We start from the raw sequence: 14,151 nt of genomic DNA, 5'->3' as shown, positions 1-14,151 counted from the left end.
AAAGAAAAGAAAAAAGATCAAGTTGCAAAACATTGCTTTTAAGCTACTCTAACCAATGTGTTTGAGAAGTGATACGGTACAAGAAAAACTAAAAGGTTCCTAATTAAATCCATAGCATTTGATGTCATTTCCAATACAATTATTTTACATTTCTAATGTAAATTTAAAAATTAAAGTAAGTGGTTTCTTGCAGTATGCCCCCATAATTTAAATTTTATAATAAACTATAGGATAGGACAATCTTAAGAGTTGCTTCAATTATGTGTAATAGAATATTTCTCTGAGACAAAGAGTAAATCTTTCATAGCTCAACTTCAGTGGGTTCTGAAGTTTTAGTACTTGGTATTTCTCCAGCCCACTGACATAACTTAAGGAAGTATAAAGAAAAGCAGACCACTTTAATTTCCTGCAGAAGAGAGAGTATAAACTGATAAAAACTGGGTAGAATGATTACGTTTTCATAGCACTTTAAGCAATCTTGAAAATGGAACATGGCAAGACTGGCCCAATATTAAAACCAACAGTTTCTGCAAGAAATATATTAACAGCATATTGATTTAAAGCCATATTTAAATAATCCTATTATGCCCATAAACACAGATTCTCTATATTTGCATTTAAATTTAATTGAAAAATACATTTTAATCAAGAAGAAAAGCACTTTTCAACTTGGAATGAGAAGTTTGTAGAAATCACCCATCTCATGAAATGGATCATTCTTTCTCCCTTCGAAGTGGTTAGATATGATTCTATGAACCCTTACAGCATTATTAGCCTTAATGAGTAGGATATAAATACACACGCAAAACAGTTACTGAAAAGAAATAAAATGCACTTCTAGTTTAGGAACATACCACATAACAGAAAGTTAACATAGTAAATAAATAAATAGAGTGACAATGATAGTAGTAATACCAGCTTTGAAATTCTAATATAACTATAAGAAAGAAAAATGGAGCTACTGACCATGTTGCATAGCTGATGAAAACAGAGGCATTTTCCAACATGTAGAGGCATATTGGGAAGGTTTGTGCAAACCCTCTACCCCCATGCTGCTTATGACTAGGACTGGCGAGTCAGAGAATTGCAACGACATAACACATAGAGATAACTGGCAGATAGATTTAGTGTGTGGTCTTGATCTCATTAGCACCAAGTTTTAAATAACTGAGATTTCTGCTTATAGCTCAATATTCTTGAAGTTCAAATAAAAAATGTTTGCTAAGCAGTTTGTAAAGGAATAAATGTTACTCTATTAAAGAGTAAAAGTCTTTAGAATTATATATATGTGTATAATTTCAAATGGTAAATTTACAACATATGTTTATGTAGGAATTAAGGCAGGACCCATTTTCTAAACAATGTAGATCCGCTGCTGCCTGCAATAATTTCAGAATGTCACTAAGCAACTTCGTCACTGTAAAAATTGCTTATTTCTCCAGTTTGTCATTGATTCAGACTGATTTCCTGCCTTCGTTTAATTAAATTGAATTAAAAATGTTTAACCATATATATTTAAAAGCTGTGATAGATTCAAGGAGGCAACAGGGAAACAGGAAGTGAAGGTTCCGGGGAAAGGAAAATCAAAGAGTAATAAGAAATGAGACAGAAAAGGTTGAATTCAAGAAAATTTAAATCTATAATTCCACAAGAAAACCATTCATATTATTTCCACTATGGTGTCCCTCTCAATTTCATGTTTTCTAACCACTTATTGTTTTTACACTTTTCCTAAGACAAAGAATGTTCCAGAGATTGTGTGGGTGAATAAACACAGAAGAAATGTTTGCTTCTGGTCTACGGCATTCTCATGTTGACAGAGGGGTCACTGTATTCTCCAACTGCAACCTCAGTTCTATTCAGTCTCAAGGAACAGATTTGTCCTGGAATCATGTTCTCAATTTGGGGATGGATGACGTGCAAGGAGAGTCAGGGAGATGTCTTCAGGTGGTTTATAGAAACATCAGAACAACCCCAAAACAAAGCTATCACACCATGCCTTCTGAACTTGATTTTAGCTCTCCCAGTTGCTTCTGGCAGAATGTTAGTGTATAAAACTGCTTTATTCTAATAATATTTTTCTTTGTTTAATAGAAAACTTTTATTTAATAAATTTCAAAAGTACAACTTTTGGATTATAGTGGTTCTTCCCCCTATAACCACCCTCTCACCTGTAAACCATCCCATCACCTACTCCCTCTTCAATCCCATTCTTCATTAAGATTCATTTTTAGTTATCTTTATATAAAGAAGATCAACTCCATACTAAGTAAAGATTTCAACAGTTTGTACCCACACAGACACACGGAGTATAAAGTACTGTTTGAAGACCAGTTTTACCTTAATTCTCATGGAATACTACACAGCAGTAAAAAAAAAAAAAAAAAAAAAGAAATCCGGTCATTTGCAACAAAATTGAGGAATCTGGAAAATGTCATGCTGAGTGAAATAAGCCAGTCCCAATGGGAAAAATATCATATGTTCTCTCTGATCTGTGACAACTAACTGAGCACCTAAAGGAAACCTGTAGAAGTGAAACTGACACTATGAGAAGCAATGACTTGATCAGCCCTTGTCCTGACTGATAATACTTTTCAAATTTTTCTTTTTACAAAGGAATGAGAGCTTGTCAGGCCAACAGCTTTCTTATGTTTTTGGAAATAATAGGTTGTGGCTGGCATTGTGGCATGGTAGAGAAAGCCATCACCTGCAATGCCGGCATCTCATTTGGGTGCTGGGTTCTGTTTCAGCTGCTCTACTTCTGATCCAGCTCCCTGTTTATAACCTAAGAAGAGCAGTGGAAGATGGCCCAAATGTTTGGGCCCCTGCCATCCATGTGGGAGAACCAGATGAAGCTCCTGGCTTTTGCCTGGCCCAGTCCTGGCAATTACAGCCATCTGGGGAATGAACCAGTGGATGGAAGATCTCTGTCACCCTCTCTCCTGGTAACTCTGACTTCCAATAAATAAATGAATATTTTAAAAAAAAAGTTTGCTTCATTTAACCTAAATTTTCTTTAATTCTCCTAATGATCTGATGAAGTAGCTATTGTCTTGGTTTTTACAGACAAGAAAACAAAGCTTAAGAGATGTCAGGATTCATTGCTAACCCATAAGACAAGTGATAAATTGTTAATAATACAGGAAACAATGGTAAAGTTTCAGTCAAGACTTGGAAATTCATGAAGATGAGGCTATTCAAACAGTCTCCACGTAATCCTTCTGTAGTCTAGAACACAGGGGGCCACCTTCAATGATGAGTTAGGCTAGGCTTAAACAATGATTCATATCTACTACGAGTTAGGCTAGGCTTAAACAATGATTCATATCTACTACATATAATCAAGTGGGTTTTTAAAAAATTTATTTAGATTATATAAGTTTCATATACTTCATGTATACAGATTTAGAACATAGTGATACTCCCCGCCATGATCCCTCCCGCACATGCTCCAACCCCTCTTCCTCCGCCCTCTTATTTTCCCACTCCTAATTTTTACAGATCAGTATACTTAATGATTGTATAGTTAACCCTACACCAAGTAAAATAGTTCAACAAATAGTGTAAAGAAAAAAAAAAAAACACTTCCACAATGAAAGAGACAAGGACTGCAAACAATCATTGAATCTCAAAATGTCCATTTCACTCCATTGCATTACATTTTAGGTACTCTAATAGTAACCTCAGATCAGAGAAAACATGATTCTTTGGGATATGTTATATGACTTTTGGGGACTGGTTTATTCCACTAAATATAATGATTTCCAGTTGTGTCCATCTTGTTGCAAAGGCAAGATTTCATTTTCTTTTTTACAGCTGAGTAGTACTCCATAGTGTATATTTACCATAATTTCTTTATCCAGACAACATCTGATGGACATCTGGGTTGATTCCATATCTTAGCTATTGTGAATTGTGCTGCAATGAACATGGGGGTACAGATAACTCTTAAGTATGCTGATTTGTTTTGGTTTGGGGAAATTCTCAGGAGTGGGATGGCTGGATATTATGGTAGATCTATATTCAGATTTCTGAGCTATTTCCATACCATCTTCCACAGTGGCTGTGCCAGTTTACATTCCCACCAACTGTGGATCAGGGTACCTTTGTCCCTACATCCTCAACAGCATTTATTGTTTGCTGATCTCTGTACGTGAGATATTCTAACTGGAGTGAGGTGAAACTTCACTGTAGTTCTGATTTGCATTTACCTGATGACTAGTGATCCTGAGCAATTTTTTAAAATGTCTGTTGGCCATTTGAAAAATGCCTGTTCAAGTCCATTGCTCATTTCTTAACTGGATTTTTTGTTGTTGAATTTCTTGAGCTCTTTATAGATCCTGGATGTTAACCCCTTATCAGTTGCAAGTTTGCAAATATTTTCTCCCATTCTGTTGGTTGTCTCTTCACGTTGCTGATTCTTTTACAGTGAATTCTGAAATTCAGTAAAGAAGATAAGGCAATTGGCCAAATAGAAGGACAACTAAGAGGAAGCCAAACAATTTATTGGGTCTCAGAAAAGCAAGAAATTTTATATAATTTTTAACAGGCAATGTAGTGTGTCAAGATAAAAATGTAGAGGCCAAAGTGAGGACAATACTTCCATTAAGTAAGTGGAATTAAGTGAAAAAGCAGAACTTCCTATGAGAGAAGTTTTGATTTTGTCTGCTTAGAGAGTATAACCTTGGGAGAAGAGACTGGAAGGACAATCAATGGCGTGCTGTGTAGACTATTTTGCACATTTGAGGAATGTGTTCTCCTTTCAGCAGACAATGGTGGGGTGAAGACGGCAATGAGGCAATGATAGGAACATTACAGAATTTCTTCCTTAGACTCAACCAGCAATGAATACGTTGGCTCAAAAAAAAAAAAAAAATCCAAGTTTAATTACATCAAGACTAGAAGACCAGATATATGACTTCTGTGATGTTGGGAAAATGACAATAAGAATCTCAAATGATATAACAACCATCTAGGCATTGCTTCTTTCCCAGGACAGTGAGTGGATAAGGCTTCTTCATAGTTTAAACACAAAAGTTGGGGAAGATTAAGAGTGATATAGGGATGCATGAAGAACCAAAACCTAGAGGTAAATTGTATGTGAAGATGGATTAGGTGATGGGCACAAAGGATAAACTTGTTGAAAAATGATTGAGAATTGCTTATCTACTGTGCCTCAGTTTCATTTGTAAAATGGAACAATAGTGCCTACTGCATAGGATTGCTAGGTGTATTCAATGAGTTCATATTTTATAATGTGCAAACAGTAGTGAGCACATAGTAACTACTACAGAGATGTTAGTCATCTCATACTACAATTACTCTACTCTGAGACTCTGCCACATACCCTGAGTGCATCTGCTCTATTCCTTGAAGATTATTGCAGGGCAAATGTGAGGCAATACTGATAGGAGTGCATTGTTCTGTGAACTGTGTGGAATGAACAAAATGAGTCAGAGCTACTGACTTGGTGGGATGGAGCTGCCAAGGGAGGAGTTTGTAATTATATCACTAGGCAATAGAGTGTAAAAATTTGTTTCAGAGGAAGGAAATGGCTTGATTGGAGTTGATTTTTAGGAAGATTAATCTGGAAATTGAATTTCAGAGCAGGCAGGGATAATGGGCAAAGAGGTGGTATTAGGCAGTGTTTCAGAGAGTCGGCAGGTCTCCAGTGAACTAGGCAATTTTTTTCAGAGAACATTAAGTAATAATATTGGAAGTTGAGCTCAAATCCAAATACAGGGTCTTCAAAGCAGATTAGCGTGATTGCCATCTAGGGAAGAACTTAGAAACATTTTAGTTTTCTGAGTAAAGGACTAACAAATCAAGAAAAGTTTCTGGCAAAGATAAGAGTTAATGATACCAAGATCAGTGAGTTGATATTGAAGACAAGGAAGCTAGATAGGTTTTGTTAAGAGATTACTTTAAATGCTCAAGCATGATAATATGGAATTCTCCATATAAATGAAAAACATTGAACACCTTGGACTTGCTTAAAAGCCTGTTCTGTTCACTTTCTGAAAAGACATGAAAATGAGAAGAATGGAAAAAACCGTCCCATTCTGGAGCTAATCTCAATGTTAAACATAAGAACTAGGGTGAATGCAAGCAATTGCAGACAGAAAAGAATTTCCACTCTTGGTACCACCATGATTCGAAAGACATGGGCCTCCCAAAACCATGCCTGAGAAATGGCCCTTGGAGACCATGATTAAACTCTGGAGTTTCCTGCACAGAACCTCCCCCTTCAACTGTATCCAAAATATTACTCAAATTAACTCCGTGATGTTTCTGGTCCAGCTCCTTCATCCTGTGCTGCACAGTCATGGTCACTGGTGGAACATTTTTCACAATTCATCACTGTTTTCACAGATGACCAAGATGCCAAACTGATCTTCCCACCTTGATTTATAATCCCTTAGAGTGTAACTCTCTAACTGGTGCCATCATTTTATTTCCAGAATTGAAATCACATCAAAACATTTCCTTCTGAGGTCTTCTCCATCATCCTTACAGTTACTCAGACAAAAAGCCAGAGTCCTTTCTGATATCCACATTATTCAAAATCTGACATTTAATTCTCAAAGTAAATCTACTTGATTCTATACTGAAAATATGCCCAGAATCTGGAGTGGGCATTATGGTGCTGAGGGTTAAGCACTTCTTGGGACACTTGAGTCCCATATCCAAGTGCCTGTCACTGGGTCTGAGCTCCACCTCCAGTCCAGCCTCCTGCGAAAGAGCATCTGGGAGGTGGCAGATGATGCTCCCAGTTCTTGGGTTGTTACCACAGGAGACCCAGGTGGAGTTTCTGGCTCCTGACTTTGGTCTGGTCCAGCCCCAGCTGTTGTTAGTATCTGAGGAGTGAATCAGTAGATGAAAGATATTCTCTCTCTCTCTCTCTGACTCAATCACCCTCTCTGACATACTGTCACCTTTCAAATTAATTAATGAATTAATATTTAAAACTATGCTCAGAACCTGCCTTAACAGTACCTCTGCTTCCCTGGCTAAACCCACCATCTCCTCTTATCTCAAAAAACAAAACAAAACAAACAGCTCTCAGCTCTCTGCTTCTGCCCTTGCCTTCCCACCACTGTCTTGCCACATCTCTAACCCAACTTCTACTGATGTCTCATTTCACAACATAGTAGGGTACAACATATCACAAAAGTCCTACAAACTGACTGATACAATCTGTTTGACCTGAACATATACCACTCCTCATATAACTCATTCTGCTCCAACCACACTGGATTTTTAAGTTTCCGAAAAACTTCACCCATTTCTTACTTCAAAGTCTTCCTTGATACCTGTATCCTCTTGTTTCCACCTTAGTCCTTCACTCATGTGTTCAATGCTCTTAATTTACCTTTTATAAAATCAACTCTCAGATTTCTCAGCTTTTTCACATTCTCTTTTGGCCTCAAGCATCTAGTTTCTGTCACCATGGTTCATGACCCATACCAAGGAAGACCTCCTTGAACATCATTTTTCTTGAACTCAGCAGCTGAGCCTAGTGCTAAGACCTCTGTAACTTCTTAGTTGTGTGATGCTGTATTAAGTGACTTAGCCTCTCTCCCAATTAGCTCATCACTAAGAGAGTTATTTATAACTCTTGTGATGACTTTGTCAGGCATGAATAACCACAGTGTTATTAGCAATACAGACAACTATTTACATCATTACATGATAAAATTATTGCATAAATTATTTTGATTTTTGGGAAGTCAGTCCCCTATTTCACAAATATGTATCACAATGCTTTAATCATCACAGTTGAATATCTTTCCTAGGTAACTGTACCTCCTGGAATATAAGATAATTTATGAAGGCAGGGATTTTAGTACCTTGTTTTTACAAAATTCCTGAAATATGATAGGTCTTCAGCAAATGTCTATGCAAGGGAAGGACAGAAAAGAAAGAAGTTCTAAAGAACAAACATTCTAAAAATATGGCAACTTGCTGGATATTTATGTGTCAGGGAGAGAGCTGTTAAGGAGGTACCTGTGTTTTGAGGCCTGCTAAGTAGGAAAATTTAATTTAATATTATAGACACAGCATAGGGAAGTCAGGAAAGAAAACTGAACTTCTGAGATAACATTCAAACATGCTTGAATCAAGGCAATGCAGGAAAGGCCATTGGCAACATTTCATAAATTAAAATGAAGAGAAATGAAAATGGAGTTCAATAAAGAGATCAGAAGCAGGAACACCGATTAAAGAGGTTTTGTACCGTGGCGGAAATTGAACTCTACACTGCATATGTAAATATACTTCCCAGTGGTATACACTGACAAATTCCAGATTTATAGGTTACTTTCCCCAAGAGTCAATGCTCAGTTTACTCAAGAGTTCAATGTTTGCAAGTGGGAAAATCAGTTGTGATATTATTTTACCTTCACTGCTAGTCTGTCATTCATCTATTCAGAAGCATTTATTGGCAGCCTAAAATGTGATATAATTATTGCTTTGGGATAACTGGATTTCCTTTATGGTATGCTTTTACCACCAACTGTTGCTTCTTTAGAAGAAAAACTGTTCTCTCATCGACATACGTCCTTTCTTTTTCAGGTCTTAATAAAATCCTTTTGATCACTCTTTGTCAGATCAGTGAATGAGCTTTTTTTAGAGACCAAGAGAACTGTTCCTGTACCCAAAGTTGTTTTTTCAGTGGGAACTTGCAGCACCTTCTTACCCTCAGCCATTAAAGCTTTACTAAACACAGGGGTAATACAAGGTATCTTTTTCTTCTAATCCTCAGTGTTATTTATAACACTTCCTTCTCTTAATAAAGTGTCAACAAATGGTTCTTATATGGGTTACTAGCTAAAAGAATAAGATTCTGTAGATATTGAAGTGTAAAAATGTGTGTACTTTAGACCTGATAAAAAAGATAATACATGAAGCATTCACTGGGCAATTATTAAGTGCGAGGCAGCAACTTTGACTGACTTCCTTGCTTCTTCAGTCACATCAGAATGCACTTTTTCATTCTCATCTTGGACGTGCGGAACTGAAGTTTGTAGAGAATGCACAGTTACCTGCGGGCACACCATTTGCATCCACTGGTGCTGGGACTTGAACTTAAATTTCTTGTTTCTCAAACCAAATCCTTTACCCACAGCTGTCCTCACTCCTACAGAGTTTGTTGCCTGTAGAGATCTGATTTCTCTGCAATTGCAGTTCAAGCACCCTGGAGCTGAGGCTTCAAGCTGTGGTTTGAGGATCAACCATAACAATTATCTAGGCTGGGGTAGGCATTTAGCCTGTTGGTTAAGGAGCATCACATATCGGAGTTCATGGATTTGATCCCTGGGTCTGGTTCCTGACTCCACATTCCTTGTGATGCAGATCCTGCGGCACAGCAGTTTTAACTCAAAGTAATTGGGTTTCTGCTTCCCACATGATGAGAGACCAGGACTGAGTTCTAGGTTCCTGGCTGTGGCCTTGCCTGGTTCTGGTCCTTAAGGAATTATGTAGGTGAACCAATGAATTGGAGTTCTCTGTTTCTGTTTCTCTTTCTCTCTCCTTCTCCCTCTCTCTCTGCCTTCATGAATGTTTGTGTACAAGCACATCCACACGTGTGTGTGTCCTTGCATCTCTCTGCTTCTTAAACTAAACACACACACACACACACACACACACACGACTTAAGAGCCCCATTCCAGAAATATTAGGCACATTCCTAGTGGGAAAGTCCAAGAACCTGTATTTTTAACACATCTCCCAGGTAACTGTCAAACCCCTGCTCTTTGAACCTCATGTCAGTAGCTCACTGGGATGTCTCTGGTCAATAACAACCATTTTTTTAAGTGCAGACTTCAATAGCAATAAGTACACTTGTATTTCTATGCAACTATCACTTCTGAAAACTCTTTTTACATAATATGAAATCTTACAACCAGGATATCAATTTTTAAATAAGAGTACATAACATTTTTTCCCATTCTCTTCCTCCTATAAGAAATTGTGCCCATAACATTGTTTGATATTAGCAGCAGTCTTTCAAAGTGATATTTAATTCACCTTTTGGGTTGCCCATAAGCCATCCTCTTATACTTATTGAGTATACTCAAAGAGGAGGTATCTCACTGTATTGAGTCATCAAGGAACGAACAACAGTAAAAACAGAGTCAATGGTGATGAATTGAAAAAGAAAAAAAAAAAAAAAACTTCCTGTGTGCCATTAATGAGAAAAGCCACTGAGCAGATGGTCCATGTTTTAGGATGAGTCATATTTTTTGTCACATTGAAGCCCAGGGAAAACCGCAGTGGCCTGAAAATACCTGTAGGTGCCTGAAGTGGTATCCTGGAGGGTGCAGTGAGACAGGCCTATTAATGAGTTTGGATGGAAATCCTTGACTCCAGCTCACAAAAACTAGATAACTTCATAATATGGATACAGTTCCTGAAATTCTTTGAGTCGGGGTTTATTTCCTCTAACTCTGGAGAAGTTAACAAGCACTGCTGTGTCATGGTTTCTGCAAGGATGAAATGACACAATGTAGTCTATCTGAAGGCATGAAGTGCCTCTCCCAGCCTCACACACAAAGGCATCAACCCGCATGTGTTCCTTTCTGTATTTCCATTAGTGCAATTCAGTTCACGTCAAGAATTATTTATTAAAGGCAATGTGTGGAAAACACATTGTTAGTTCTTAGAAATAAAGAAAAAAATCACACATTTGTCTGCTCTCAGGCAGTTAAGACTAAGAACATGAAGGCAGGTAAAGTGATCCTTAGCTACTCGAACTGACAGAAATACCAATAAGAAAATATACAAAATCACAAATAGTAAAGGAGAAAATGCTCATGCTTTCATATTGCTTACAGTGCTGGGGATGATATATGATAGCAAAAACTTCTTCTTTTTTTTTTTTTTTTTTTTTTTTTTTTGACAGGCAGAGTGGATAGTGAGAGAGAGAGAGACAGAGAGAAAGGTCTTCCTTTGCCATTGGTTCACCCTCCAATGGCCGCCACGGCTGCAGCGCTGCAGCCGGTGCACCGCGCTGATCTGAAGCCTGGAGCCAGGTGCTTCTCCTAGTCTCCCATGGGGTGCAGGGCCCAAGGACTTGGGCCATCCTCCACTACACTCCCTGGCCACAGCAGAGAGCTGGCCTGGAAGAGGGGCAACCGGGACAGAACCGGCGCCCCGACCAGGACTAGAACCCAGTGTGCAGGCGCCGCAAGGCAGAGGATTAGCCTATTGAGCCACGGCGCCAGCCTCAAAAACTTCTTTGCCATAGAGTTTCTTCCTTTTCTCTGTGGATTTCTGCACATACAATCCAACATTCTTTTTCCTGCCAGCCTTTATACGTGCATTGCTCTTTTTCTGGGATATTCACATGTTGTCCTACATTTGGTTAATCCTCTTACTCATTCTTTGGAGAAGAATTTCAACATTTTTCTTCTAAGCATTTTCTCTGAAATATCGACACCGAAGTAGGCTGGCTCCGTTTCATGTACTCCAGTAGAATATTACACTGACCTGGTACCACACTGGATTATAATCAATATTTTTCTTGTTGACACATCTCACAAGAGCTGAAGGTTCCCTCTGTTGTCTAATTCAGTGCCTCATATAGTCACTAACTAAAACTCCATAAATTATTAGAAAATTAACATTATTTATACTTGCTGGCATTTACATCATCAAGAAAAATATCACTTAACAAGAACTTGATGTGTTTGTTAATGTTACACAAAATGTAATGTGACATTCTACTATGGCAAATTAAAACAATAATGTACTTATTCTTTGGTTCTACAATATGGTAAAGATATTATTTGCAAGAATCAAATAGTTTTAATGAAATCAGTATGACAATGGCAACAGCAAAGTTAAAGTGGTTGTGTTAGTGCAGATATCTTACATTGTTGAATAAACAACACTCTTTGCAAGTCTTCATTTAGCCTAAACTATTCTCTCACTCTTAGATGGGCTTTAAGATGTTTTAATTCTCTCAATACTGGGTTTAGTGCTATGTGTATTTCATGGTTTAGACAATAAAGCATGGAAACTAATCAGGACAGAATCACTTTCCAGATATCCAACTGTAACCTTTTGTGGTAGGGATTGTACCACTTATCTACTGAGACATATGAAAAATGTGATCCCATTTTTTCATAACTGCAATATAGTAAGAAAACCAGGTGTGTACATGTGAAAAAAAAGAAAGAGGCTAGTGCTGTGATACAGCTGGTTAAGCCACCACCTGCGATGCTAGCATCACATGAACACTGGTTCAAGTGCTCCAATTCGATTCCCTGCTAATGCACCAGGGATGAACCAAGTACTTGTGCCCCTGCTCCACGTGTGGCAGGCCTCGATGAAATTTCTGGCTCTGGGCTTCACCTGGCCCAGCCCTGGAATCTGTGATTATTTGGGAGGTTGAATCAGTGGATGGTAAATATCTCTCTCTGTGTGTATCTGTGTCTGTCTCTCCCTCTCTCTCTGTAACTCTTTCAGATAAAAAATATTTTTAAAAAGAAGAAATGGAAAAAGTTATTTATTTTTTCAAAGATTTATTTTATTTATCTGAAAGGCAGAGTTATATATATACAGGGAGATGTATATATAGAGAGATCTTCCGTTTGCTGGTTCACTCCCTAAATGGCTGCAGCAGCTGGGGCTAGGCTGTTCGCACTCAAGTCTGACTTAAATAACTTGTGGACATATAGATAGTCAACTATCATTATTCCTTTCTAGCATTTAGTCAAATAAAAATGATTCCTGATAATCATGAAGAGGTGTTCAATGGAAACCAAACTTCATTTGAATAAAACACTCCCATGTCAAGACTCAACAAGTAAAACAGGAAATCATCAAAACACCACAAAAAATGGCCCCTACAGTAAAAGTTTTTGAAATCAACTTAACACCTTTATTGAAATACAATGCACACACCAAAATTTCACACATTTAACTGTAGAATTCGATTTTTTCCATGCAACCATCACTATAATCAAATTTCAAAAAAGTTCCGTTACCCTCGAAAAACATTTTCTACTCATCAGCAGCCACTCCTGTTTCCCAGCTCCAGGAAGTGGTACATGTTTGTATTTTGTTTTTGTAATAATCTATTTATGGATATTAATAGATTTAGATATCTCTGTTCTTCAGCTGATGGACACAAGAGACTTACAAGGCAATTTCAAAACCAACAACTACATCTCCTGGGAACTATTATATATACCTTTGGTTCTTTTCTAGCACTTTTGGGGTTGGTTTACGTTTCTTAATATAGCAACAGTCTCATTATTAGACACAGCCAGCAAAGACTATCTTCGACATGTCTCTCAGAAGATTTACTTGTTCCATTCCAATCAAATACATTATCTCAATATGCCCACAATAGCTCTGCAATACAAGGTATATTACTTTGATCAAAGGAAACATGCAACAAAGCAAAGAGGTAACCAACAGAATGGGAGAAAATATTTGCAAACTATGAAACTGATAAAGGATTAATATCCAGAATCTATAAAAAGAAACTCAACTATAACAAAACAAACAATTCAGTTAAGAAATGAGCAAAGGACTTGAACAGGCATTTTTCAAAAGACAAAATTCAAATGGCCAATGTACACAAGAGAAAATGCTCAGGATCACTAGACATCAGGGAAACACATAAATAAAAGCCACAATGAGGTTTTACCTCACCCCAGTTAGAACTGCTCTCATACAAAAATCAAAAAGCAATAAATGCTGGCAAAGATGTGGGGGAATAGGTACCTTAATACACTGTTGGTAGGAATGTAAACCAGTATAGCCATTGTGGAAGATAGTATGGCGAATCCTCAGAAAGCTGAAAATAGATCCACCATATGACTCAGCCACCCCATCCCTGGGAATTTACTCAAATGAAATAAAATCAGAATATGAAAGAGTGATCTGTACCCCCATGTTACTGCAGATAAACTCATAATAGATAAGATATGGAATCAACCCAGATGCTCAATAATCAATGACTAGATAAAGAACTGGAATATTATTCAGCCATAAAAAAGAATGAAATATCATCTTTTTTAATAAAATGGATGCAACTGGAAATCACTATACTCCATGGAATAAGCCAGTCATCAAAAGACAAATATCATGTTTTCCCTGATCTGTGGTAATTAATAGGGTATAAAAATGTAATGTCTA

At 37.4% G+C, this 14,151-nt stretch overlaps 1 protein-coding gene across 4 annotated transcripts in view; it reads right to left on the bottom strand.

The window, feature by feature from the left end:
* SLIT2 (slit guidance ligand 2) overlaps positions 1-14,151 on the bottom strand; it is a 397,114-nt gene that overhangs the window by 156,102 nt on the left and 226,861 nt on the right. The window lies entirely within an intron of this gene.

Source organism: Oryctolagus cuniculus, chromosome 2 (assembly GCF_051225735.1).
Source record: "Oryctolagus cuniculus isolate XC-2025 breed Fujian yellow rabbit chromosome 2, ASM5122573v1, whole genome shotgun sequence".
Classification (NCBI taxonomy): Eukaryota; Metazoa; Chordata; class Mammalia; order Lagomorpha; family Leporidae; genus Oryctolagus; species Oryctolagus cuniculus.
Note: the sequence above shows the minus strand (reverse complement) of the source record. Positions and strands in the feature narration are given on the sequence as shown.